The sequence below is a fragment of the Vicia villosa genome, linkage group LG4 (assembly GCF_029867415.1).
Source record: "Vicia villosa cultivar HV-30 ecotype Madison, WI linkage group LG4, Vvil1.0, whole genome shotgun sequence".
NCBI lineage: Eukaryota > Viridiplantae > Streptophyta > Magnoliopsida > Fabales > Fabaceae > Vicia > Vicia villosa.
Genome location: NC_081183.1, coordinates 35,401,429 through 35,414,070, shown reverse-complemented (window position 1 = coordinate 35,414,070; position 12,642 = coordinate 35,401,429). Strand labels below are relative to the sequence as shown.

At 35.6% G+C, this 12,642-nt stretch overlaps 1 pseudogene; it reads right to left on the bottom strand.

The window, feature by feature from the left end:
- Positions 1-7,219: 7,219 nt before the first annotated feature.
- Positions 7,220-8,384, bottom strand: LOC131597047 (F-box/kelch-repeat protein At3g23880-like; annotated as a pseudogene).
- Positions 8,385-12,642: the final 4,258 nt, after the last annotated feature.

Genomic DNA, 12,642 nt, shown 5'->3' with positions numbered 1-12,642 from the left:
AGAACATATAATATGAATCAGAGCATAAAACCTAATGTTTTAGAGCATATAAAAACATGCATCAGAACATTTAAGGAATAAGAAGGAGTTAGAGTATATTCAATCATCATAATATCACAGCATTCTTCCTTCTTGCTTCTGATCTTGAAGCTTCACAACACTCAGCTTGCTTCAGATCTTCAGAGCATATTCTTTACAGAATTGCTTTTCCCTATTGTTTTGCTTCTTATGTTGAGCTTTTAAGATTTTCTTCAATCCTGCAAAACACTTAAACAACACAGAACTTACAAGTTCTTGTTAGAAATGTGGAGACTTTCTCCCAGCAACTGATAAAATAAATCAGATCATTTATCACATTTTCTCCCCCTTTATGTCATAACATCAAAAAGAACAAAGATTCAGATGAAAAACAAATTAAAAAAGGAAGAGAAGAAGATAGATTTCATTGATTTGCCAAAAGAAGTACATGGAGGATGCATGAAAAAAGACAGATGCAAGAAACAACGAGACAACTAAGACACTAAGACTACCCTAGCTTGGACATAATCTTGGCTAGCATGTCTTGAATCCCAGCATTACTCTCATTCTGCCTCTGGATGAAAGAGCGGAACTCAGCATTTGTTTCCTCTTGTATGTTCATCCAAGAAGCTATCTCAGCCTGGTTCTTCTGAATGACCTCTAGAGTTCTTGCCAGAATAGAGGGTTCACCAGAAGAAGCCTCACAACTTCTGTTTAGAGGGTCAGCATTGACCACCATAGCTTCCATGGCATTCTTCTGAGAGAGATCATCAGAAGGATTTTCCTCAACAGGAATTTCTTCAGCAGAATGATCTTCAGCTTCAGCATCAGCATCTTCCATTTGAACATCTTCTCCGTACACAGGAGCAGGAAGATCAGAATCTCCATTCTCAAGAGCATGCAGAATGGCAGCTAGATTCCTTGGGGCAGAAGGACTTTCAACTTCTGGAGGAGCAGCAACTTCTGGGATTACCATATCAGGATCCTGCTCAGAAGGATTTGCTCTCAAGAAGTCAAACAACCATCTGAAATCTCCAAGCAGCACTGGATACTGAGGTCTCAATACCACAATATCTCTGCAAGGGTTATCCAGCAGCTCGTTAACAAACATCCTCTCCTCAAGACAGAATCTTCCACCAAGATGAGTATACCAGAAATCTTCTGACTGCCTCAGAAAACCATTTGGTCGAGGAGCAAGTTCTACGCAAATTTCCTGAAGTTCTTGAAAATAAGCATCTGCTTGTCTTCTCAAGAATCTCCAAAATCTTCTCATAGCAACATCATTGAGTCCTCCTTGATGAGCTATTTTGAGAGTGTCAAAGACTCTTCTGACATTCCTCTTTACCATTTCAAAAATTACACCAATAGGGTATGCTCGGCGGGATCTTATTTGTGTTCGGGCAAAAAGAGCTGTTGGTATAGAATAAGGTTGAGGTTCTCTATCAAGACAGAAAGATGATTCTGCCTCATTATCAGAATCTAACACTACAAGGGCAGGCTCAGGTCGAGGCCTAGGAGTGTAGTTACAGTCACGGAGCAATTGCTCATGTGATGCAGAGTCTGGTAGGTCAGATGAGGGAGAATTGTTTTGAGATTGGGAAGAGATGGGTTCATAGTTAGCATGAGGTGGGGGTTGAGAAGTGGATATATTTGTGTGAGGTGGAAAGAGAGTTTGAAGAGGTTCAATCTCAAGGACAGGGTTTTCAGAAGTTTGGTTAGAAGCAGGGTTTGTTTTGGATGGAGAATGAGGGATTGGATCATTGTTAGCAGGTGAAAGTGAAGGGGTAAGATTATTGGTTACAGGGGAAGAGGGAGGTGTGAGAACACGAACATTGATGGGTGATTCTGATGGGGCTTTTTGTGGTTGATTTACTGGTTCAGGGGTTTGAGCAATATTAATTGGTGCAACTTCTGAATGTAAAGCAGGAACAGAATCTGGTTCAGAAAGATGTATACCTTTGGACACCTTCTGAATAGCCACAGCCACAGCCTCCAGTTTCCTCTGCTTCTTGCTCTTTGGCACTTCAACAATATTTGCCTTCCCAAGAGAGATTTCTCTTCTTCTAGAAGATTCCGGATTCTCCTTCTCACTATCAGCAGCCTTCTGACCTTCAACATTTTGAGTTGTTGGTCTTTGAACAGTGCCTTTTGGCTGATTCTGAGTTTCTTCTTCTTCTTCTTCAGAATCTCTTAAGATCAGTTTTCTTCTTTTCTTGGTTGTCTTCTTCTCAACAACAACAGTCTTTGACTTCTTTTTCTTCTTCTTCACCTCCACTTCTTCTTCTTCTTCTGCTTGCTCAGGGACAGCATCTTCTTCAACAACAGCTTCTTGCTCAGTAGCATTATCAGCAGCAATTGTAGCAGCTTTTACCATTTCCTGATTATCAGAAGAAGGATCAAGCTTTCTTTTTGTTCTCCTTTCTTTGTTGATAGCAGCAGCTTGAGCACGTTCAGAGGCTTCTTCTGACACAGCAGTGCTAGAAGTAGATGCCCTTTTTCTTTGGACTTTCACAGGAACTTCTTTAGACTCATCATTGTTGAGAGAGTTAAGATATTGAGTCTTAACTTCTGAAATCTCACTTCTGAAGAATTCTTCAAATTCAGCAAGAACAGGATCTCTTCTGTCTGTAGTTCCGGAAGGAGGTGTTGGAGCATGACTGATAGTTTTAATGACATTCATCTTTCTCAAGGTGAAAGCATCCAAACAGTTTCCTGTACTAACATCAAGATCTTTGATGGTTCCTTCAGCTTCCAATTCCTCAACAATCTTGGAGTGGACGAGAAGATTTGTAATGATTCTTCCGAAAGGAATAATATTACTCTTCTTTGTTCTGAAGGCATTCCTGGATTCCTTCACAGCTTTGCACATGTGTTTGAAGATGATATAGATGATATCAACCTTCTTCTGAGTGGCAATGCAATATAGAATGTATTGTTGTTCTTTGTTGATGAAGTCTGCAGAATGAGTGGCTTTTCTGTGGTAGAAACAGCCTGGAAGAATTTTGGTCCAGATTTGATAAAGCTCCTTCAAATATTTGACAGGCTTGTTGTACTTCCCATTTGTATACAGAGTAGACAGAACATTATCCCAGTTTTCTCTTTTATCAAGTTCGTAAAATCCTTCAGCGGTTTTGAGATCAAACATTACTCTCAGAATGTCTTCAGTAACCACCACGAACTTCCCATGGACAAAAGATAAAATCGATTTAGGGCCAACAACAGCATGCTCCCAGAATTCCTTTACTAGTTCTGGATAAACAGGTCCACAGAACTCAGCGAATAACGATGTCCAACCTTGGAAGATCATATCATCTTTAAGATGTTACTCATGTAGTTTGATATTATCAAAATCCACCATGAGTTCACAGATAACTTCTAACTCATTTTTGGGAATAGAGCATGTGATAATAGGAACTATAGGTTTTTCTTCTATCTGAGTGCTTTGAGGAGCAGAAGAGCCAGGATTTTGAGATGATGAAGCAGCCATTTGAGAAGCTCTGAGATTCTTAGAACACTTTTTGGGTTTTCGCTTAGGGTTAGAAAAAATAGCAAACAGGTTGCAAAAGTGCATGCAAGAACAAAGGAGATGAAAAGAGAGCGAAAAAGAACCCTGATGAATTTGAATGGAATATATAGAGACGGATTTGAAAAGAATATGTAATGCATTTATGAGAATGAACAGTTACAGAATCAATTAAAATCAAGCATTAAATGATGAGTGACGTTAGGTGAGAGAACGTGGTAATTGAAATTATTTAACACAGTTACCTAGGGCGGCGTCCCATCAGATTCACTCACGCTTTTACCAACCGTCCAAACACGTGTTCACCATCAGAAAGTACTTGATGACAGCTGTTTAGACAAAGAAGTAACTTCTGATGCGAGGTAAACTTTTCATCTGATGATTCTGATTACTGATTCAGACTGCCATTCTTTATAAATGATCTAGTTCTGATAGGATCATCCTTCTTTCCAAGAATGACATCTTCTGAGTGAGCAGAAGTGAGTCTGGAAGATCTTCTGACAGTTGGTTCTTCAGAAATGCTTAGATTCTCTAAAGTAGCTGCAACTTGATCTTCTGATTCTTTACTTCTGAGATTCTCAGCTTCTGATGCTTTGCTTCTTGGTTCTACTGCTTCTGATATGACAATATCAAAATATGCAAAATTCTCAAACTGCTTTGGCTTTTCAAGACCAAGCTTATCATCAAACCTGATATTGATTGATTCTTCTACAACCAATGTTTCAGTATTGTATACCCTGTAGCCTTTTGAGCGTTCAGAATATCCAAGAAGGAAACACTTTGGTGCCTTAGAATCAAACTTACCAAGATGATCTTTAGTGTTAAGAATAAAGCATACACATCCAAAAGGATGGAAATATGAAATGTTGGGCTTTCTGTTCTTCCACAATTCATAAGGAGTCTTATTTAGAATAGGTCTTATAGAGATTCTATTATGAATATAACATGCAGTGTTTATTGCTTCTACCCAGAAATGCTTAACCATATTGGTTTCATTTATCATGGTTCTGGCCATTTCTTGTAGAGTCCTATTCTTTCGCTCTACAACTCCATTTTGTTGTGGAATTCTAGGGCAAGAGAAATCATGGGCAATACCATTTTCTTTGAAGAACTCCTCAAAGAATCTGTTCTCAAATTCGCCACCATGATCACTTCTGACCTTTATGACTTTGCACTCCTTCTCAGATTGAATCTGAGTGCAGAATTCAAAGAACACTGAATGAGACTCATCCTTGTGTTTTAAGAACTTTACCCATGTCCAGCGGCTATAATCATCTACGATGACTAATCCATATTTCTTCCCTCGGACAGATGCTGTTTTGACTGGGCCAAACAGATCAATGTGCAGAAGTTCTAATGGCCTTGAGGTAGAGACAACATTCTTAGACTTGAATGCAGGTTTGAAAAACTTGCCCTTCTGACATGCTTCACAAAGAGCATCTGATGGATATTTCAGATTAGGGAGTCCTCTGACAAGTTTTAGTTTGTTAATCTGAGAAATCTTTCTCAAACTAGCATGTCCTAATCTTCTGTGCCAGACCCACTGCTCTTCAGAAACAGACATAAGACAGGTTACCTTCTGATTCTTAAGATCTTGAAGATCGGTCTTATAAATGTTGTTCTTCCTCTTGCCTGTAAATAGGATTGAGCCATCCTTCTGACTTACAGCCTTGCAAGACTTTTGATTGAAGATTATATCATAACCATTGTCACTTAATTGACTTATGGATAATAAGTTATGTGTTAATCCTTCTACAAGAAGTACATTAGTTATGGAAGGAGAGTTACCAGACTTTATAGTTCCAGAGCCAATTCTCTTGCCCTTCTGATCTCCTCCAAACTTGACTTCTCCACCGGATTTAAGCACCGGGTCTTGGAACATAGACCTTCTTCCTGTCATGTTTCGCGAGCACCCAGAGTCCAGGTACCATGACATGTTGTGCTTTGTCTTCTTTGCAGCCAAGGATATCTGCAATAGGAATAATCTTTTCCTTAGGTACCCACATCTTCTTGGGTCCTTTCTTGTTAGTTTTCTTCAAGTTCTGATTGAACTTGGGTTTAGCATTATAAGAAATAGGAGGAACAACATGATCATCTTTATCCTTAGTTACATGATATTTCTTAGGTTGTGTCACATGCTTCTTAGTGTGTGTTATGTGAAAGCTTTTAGCATGTGATGTGTGCCTAATATCATGTGAGTGGCCAAACTTAAATTGATTATACAGAGGCTTGTATGATATTTTCATATCATCCACAGAATCAAGCTTGTATAGGGTTTCACCCTCATAACCAATGTCAACTTTTTTGTTTCCAGAGACAGCATATATCATAGAAGCTAGCTGACTTCTGCCAATACTTCTAGATAAGAACTTCCTGAAACTTAAGTCATATTCTTTCAGAATATGGTTCAGGCTTGGAGTGGACTTTTTTGAATCAGAAGAGGATCCAACATTGTTGGATAATTTTAAAACTTTTTCTTTTAATTCAGAATTTTCCAATTCAAGCTTCTTAGTTTCAGATTCAAGATGAGCCTTGAGTTCCAGAAGTTCAGTCAAACTGGAAACTAACTCTTCTCTAGATAGTTCAGAAAATACCTCTTCAGAATTTGATTCTGATGTAGATTCTGATCCATCATCCACTGTGGCCATTAGTGCAAGATTTGCCTGCTCGCCTTCAGAGTCTGATTCTGATTCTGAATCATCCCATGTTGCCATAAGACCTTTCTTCTTATGAAACTTCTTCTTGGGATTCTCCTTTTGAAGTTTTGGACATTCATTCTTGAAGTGTCCAAGCTCATTGCACTCATAGCAGATAACCTTGTTCTTGTCATATCTTCTGCCTCCAGAAGATTCTCCTCTTTCAGGCTTCTTTGAGCTTCTGAAGCTCTTGAACTTCCTTTGCTTTCTTTTCCAGAGTTGGTTTACCCTTCTGGAAATCATGGACAGTTCATCTTCTTCTTCTGATTCTGATTCTTCAGAATCTTCTTCTTCAGCCTGAAAAGCGTTATTGCAATTTTTATAATTAGATTTTAATGCAATAGACTTACCTTTCTTCTGAGGTTCATTTGCGTCAAGCTCAATTTCATGACTACTCAGGGCAATGATCAGCTCTTCCAAAGAGACTTCATTCAGATTCTTTGCTATCTTGAATGCAGTCACCATTAGGCCCCATCTTCTGGGCAAGCTTCTGATGATCTTCTTCACATGATCAGCCTTGGTGTAGCCTTTGTCCAGAACTCTTAATCCAGCAGTTAGAGTTTGAAATCTTGAAAACATCTTCTCAATGTTTTCATCATCATCCATCTTGAAGGCTTCATACTTCAGGATTAGTGCAAGAGCTTTGGTCTCCTTGACTTGAGCATTTCCTTCATGAGTCATTTTCAAAGACTCATATATGTCATGGGTCGTTTCCCTGTTAGATATCTTCTCATACTCAGCATGAGAGATAGCATTCAACAAAACAGTCCTACACTTGTGATGATTTCTGAATTCCTTCTTTTGCTCATCAGTCATTTCTTGTCTTGTGAGCTTTACACCACTGGCTTTAACTGAATGTTTGTAACCATCCAACAGAAGATCCCATAGATCAGCATCTAGACCAAGAAAGTAACTTTCAAGTTTATCTTTCCAGTATTCAAAGTTTTCACCATCAAACACTGGTGGTCTAGTATAACCATTGTTACCATTTCCATTGTATGAGTGAAAGCAAACTTTCAACATAATTGTTGATATTAAACCAACTTATGAGTATTCTATTTGTAACGGTAGTTTGCTTTACTACTCTATTTTCACTGCAATTATAGAGAATTAATTGTTTAGGATTGCTGGCGAATATCAGCGTATCTCCATTCTCAAAGACATGCAGAGGCAACATATCATGAACTTCAAAAATACCACATTGATTACAATAATCAAGATTCCTGGACTCCGAATTCCTTCATCTGCCATATAACAAAATCACACCCCTTAGAATAGTGAGAAAAACAAAGACATTCCATCAACACGCAAACAATTGGTGGAACATCTGGCACTTGATCAAAATCATGAGGGAACAAAATTTGTGTATTGGTCTCTATTCCCAAATCAAATGAGATGATCACAAATTGTTGAACACTAAGATTCCTACTACGATAACAATCATTAGGGCGGAAACCTCGAAGGGAAAACCAATTAAGGCTATTATTCAAATAGACACCATTCAATTGGCAGCAAGTGTAGGGATCCTCGTAGGGATAGGTAGGAAATATTTGAACATTTCTCCAAACATTATCACCAATAGTGAAAACTCGGACCTGCTTGGAACGGAAGGCCACCACCTTATATTTATCAGTTAAATTATCATAACCGAATGATAACTTAAACAAGAAATTAAGATCATGGTACCAAGAGTCTAGTTTTTGGGACAAACATCTGGTTGCTGGATTCCATATATAGAGTTCTATCTCACACTTAGGATATCGGGGAGAAGTGACTAAACAAGTCAATCCATTGCAGGAACCAATAATATGACAACACTTTTCCATCAAGTATATAGAATCTTTTGGGAAGAGATTGATGGAGGGATTCTCGAGCAAACTGTGTAGTATGGAAAGATTCTGTAGGCCAATTTTGGAATTGGAAGTACTCGATAAGTATGTGAGGGAATGAAGAATGTGTGGGTTTCGTGATGATTTAATGAGGTGCATTTTGACGAAGAATGGATCGGAGATGAGTGAGTTCCATGACTTGTTCACACATTTGAATCGCAAAAGTGATTTTACTTTAAGCAAGGATAATACCTCTGCGATAAGTTCTTCCGGCAAGGTTACCGGCGAGGATGCAATGGTTGCAGGAGAGATATTCATCATGTGCGAACGTAAGGATGAAGAGAACCGTAGAGTTCAAAGTTTGAACCCTTATGGCGACGGCAATCCAAGTAAACTGAGAACACACAAAATTCGCTATATGATGGTTTCATGATGCTGCTTTACAGAAGAGATAATCACCCCCTTACGGCGGCAATCCTAGTGAACGGACAACACAATACAAAAGATGTGATAATGGTTTTTACTTCTCAATCTTATTGAGTACTTCCAAATCTTATTCTATAATTTGATTTAATTTAATAGTCTTAATTGATGAATTAAATTATTTAAGAGACTGATATTTTCTCTCAATTTATTTCACTTCTCAATCACTTCCTAAAATCGATGACAAAATATTATCCTTTTATTATTATTTATTTATATCAAAAAAATGTTTTTCCTTAAAATATATTTATAATGTGTAACACAAACTTTAATTTTGATTAGAATGTAGTATTATAGAAGAATACTTACCTCCAATTTTTTAGTTGTAGTTTATGCTATTTGTCAATGAAAATATGATAAGTGTATTTTAACATAATTTAAAGAGTGAAAATAAGAGAAATTTTTATATGTATAAGATAAAATTATATATTTATTATATTTTCATTGAAAAATAGTAAAAATCACATTAAAAAATTGTATCTAAAGTATTCTTCTATATTATATTGTGTGCCACACTTATTTCAACTCTCGGTTTTTTTTAACAGTGGTAAATTTTGTTGCTACCCATTGTAAAGTTAAGGATAATTTACTCTAAATGATGTGTAGTAATTAAATTTTGCCTTATGTATTAAAATTTTAAAATTATATATTAATTAAAATTAAATCAAAGAAAGAATATATATACACTACTACAAAATACACAGACAACAACGCCAAAGTCACTACGATTCTTCCAAACATCATGGTGTTAACATTATTTTTTTTTAAATTAAAAATTAATAAAATATAATAGCGGTTGTTGTGTTAATCGTAGTGATAAAATCAAACTTTCATGGATTCTAACCTCAGAATCATATAATATTTTATTTCTTTAACGTTAAGGCGTACATTTTCTTTTTTATTTAGTTTTAAAAAAAATAAAAGGGATATCACTACGGTTGTTTTGTGCAACCGATGTGACACACACACACACACACACACACACACACACATATATATATATAAAAGTGAAAACCGTTGTGAAAAAACTTTAACTATATATAAGCGAATAAATTCTCGCTTCTTGATAGTATCCATGTATCCTTCGCATCAAAACTCTAACACTCATTTTCTCTCTTCTTCATAATTAGTTTTCTAGTTTTCCCACTTTACGGAATAGCTGTCAGATTTGTTGTTCATACATGAAAGTATTCTTTTTCTTCCTTATTCTCTCGTTTTCGTGTATGTTGTTGTTATATTTTACATGATTTTCATATGATTTTTTCTCTTCTTCATCGTCATTAGCTTTGTTATTGTTGTATGTTAATGATAAATGTTTATTTACATGATTTTTTCAAATTCGTCTTCATCACCTTAACAAAGCGCATGCTTGACTATCGTACATACAATTTGCGTAGCTATGGAAAAAATATAAGAAGTATGAAGTTATTGTGGAAACTTCATCCACCTATATTTCTTTTTCATAGCTTCACAAACTAGATGAATTTCATAAATTGTTTCAGTTCCACGATCAATTTTAATAAAATATGCGTTCTTGAAACAATTTAATATATCTTGTGATGTTGTATGTTGTTAGTGTTTTGTTTTAAAATTGCATTTTTTTTAAGTTGTTGTATATATTTCTTGTGTTGTTATATGTTGTTGTTGTTGACAAGTGTTCTCAAAACAAGAATAAGACATTTCTAAGTCAGAAGAAATAAGGTTCTTGTGACCTACCAATATTTTGATCTTTAAATTCTTATTCAGGTTGACAGTAGATGAAGTATAATTTATTATAATATGTAGATTGTTTGTTTCATTAACCTTTCACTAAAAATACATTCATTTAAATTGATATAGAAACTAATAATTTGAAAATTAAGGTTCATTTAAAAACCAACTTATATAAATAAATAATAGAAGGTGATTAATTCCTCTATCTGTTCACTTTTCAATATTTAGCAAAGCTGTTTCGGATTTTTTTTTTTTGGCGATAATAGGAGCTGCATATGCTAATTTTAAAGCTGTTCCACTTCCATGATCCTTGATTTAATTGAATTTGGAGTTCATCAATACAAAGTAGAGATATTTTTGTGTTAATTGTGACTCAATCCAGAGTCAGGCTACTTAACTTCAATATTTGGATAAGCTAGTAAGTGTGAATTGATGTTTAGAAATCTCGTCATCTTTGGCCGGATTCCGTGATGTTTGGGCAATAGTCTTGATCTCTTCCTCCATAGTCCAAATTTTTGTTGGGAAAATTACAAACATAGAGAAAAAAGAGGAATAAAATAACAACACAATAGATTAACCTGGAAACTCCAAAACCCCGGAAAAAACCACGACTGTTGTCAATAAACAACCAGAGAATAACACTATATAAAAATGGTTACAACACATAATATACCCTCAAATACCTCAGGTCCCTAGTACACTCACACCCTCCAAAACAAATATTTAACTACATCTCACAACACTCTAATACAAGAGCATAAGAGAACAAAGAAATATCACAACACTCTATTACAAGAGGATAAGAGAACAAAGAAAGTCAAATACAAGCTTAAAGTGCTTTTGACTAATGCATCTTGAAAAGAAAAATTTGAATCCTATATATAGCCTTGGAATCCCTCTTCCTTCACAAAAATAAGCGATGTGGGACTCCTTCAACATATATATTTTCAACCAAACCCAACAATCTCCACCTTGATTGAAAATAATACATAAGTTTTCATTGTCTTCACCGACAATCATACTCCACCATAAAGAGTATCAACATGTATATTTTCAACCAATCTCATCAATCTCCATCATGATTGAAAATAATACATTAACTTTCATTGTCTTCACCGACAATCATACTCCATCATAAAGAGTATAGTCACTTGAAGCTACACCAATTCAAGAATTTTCACATTGTCTTCACCGATATTCATAGTTTTAAAAACTATCATACTCTTTCATGAAGAATATATTTCACTTGAAGATAAACCACTTCAAGAATTTCACATTGTCATCAATGATAATAATATACTTTATCATGAAGAATAAATTTCACTTGAAGTTAAACCACTCCAAGAATTTCACATGCCAAAAATCAGGTTGAAACTTTATGGTGTAACTTCCTTGTTGGCAGGAAACTCTTTAACTCTGACATAATCTTGCACCTTGTGTAATCTTGATTTATAAACGCATCTTTGACTTGAACTTTCTACAAGCCAAAAAAGTTCTTCCATCAATTTGTTATAATCAAAACTGCACAACGGAACTTGTGACTGCAGCGAAACTTGGAAGATCAGACAAAGTTGCAACCATAGAGCATACTAATAACTCTTATCCTCGAATCAAACTAGAAGCTTTGATCCCAGTTGTACAATAGCTTAAGAGAACAAAGAAAGTCAAATACACGTTTAAAGTACTTTTGACTGTAGCCAATTGAATCATGACATTCATCATCTCGTTTGGTTTGCCAATTCATTTGGCCTTACAGGATTAGTAAAATTTCAAATTATGAGTGAAAATTGAAATCAACCCATAGCTAACCACTTCATCTTAATTACTGTTCATTATTGTCCTAAGATACAACGAAAGTACAAGATAACCAATAATACATAATTTCCATCTCTTGTTTCTTGAAAATATCAATTTTCTCATTTTCAAGTAATTATTCGTAACCAAAGAAGCCGTGATAGTATTAAAAAAAGTATCATGGATAAAATCACTTGTTGTGTCTTTGATCAGAAAAATAAGTCTCATTTTAGTATAATTCGGTGTAAGGCAACATGGCTTAACACTAGAAGCAAATTCGAATAAGATATGCATCATATAAAAAATTGAAAATTTCTTTACCCACATCCCTATGGGGTCACCCCAGCGAAAACCCCACTTTACCCCTGCTTCGGAAATGAATTTTCGAAGTATTTTTTTTTAAAAATTTTCTCAGACTTCGGAAGTGCATCTCCGAAAACACCAAATGGGGGGTGTTTTCGGATATGCACTTTCGAAAACATCTTTTTTTCAGATTTTGGGGGGTTTCGGAAATGAACTTCCGAATTATGCAGAAACTGTGTTTTTTTTTTATGTTTTTGGAAACAGCCTCGTATTTTTAATTAAA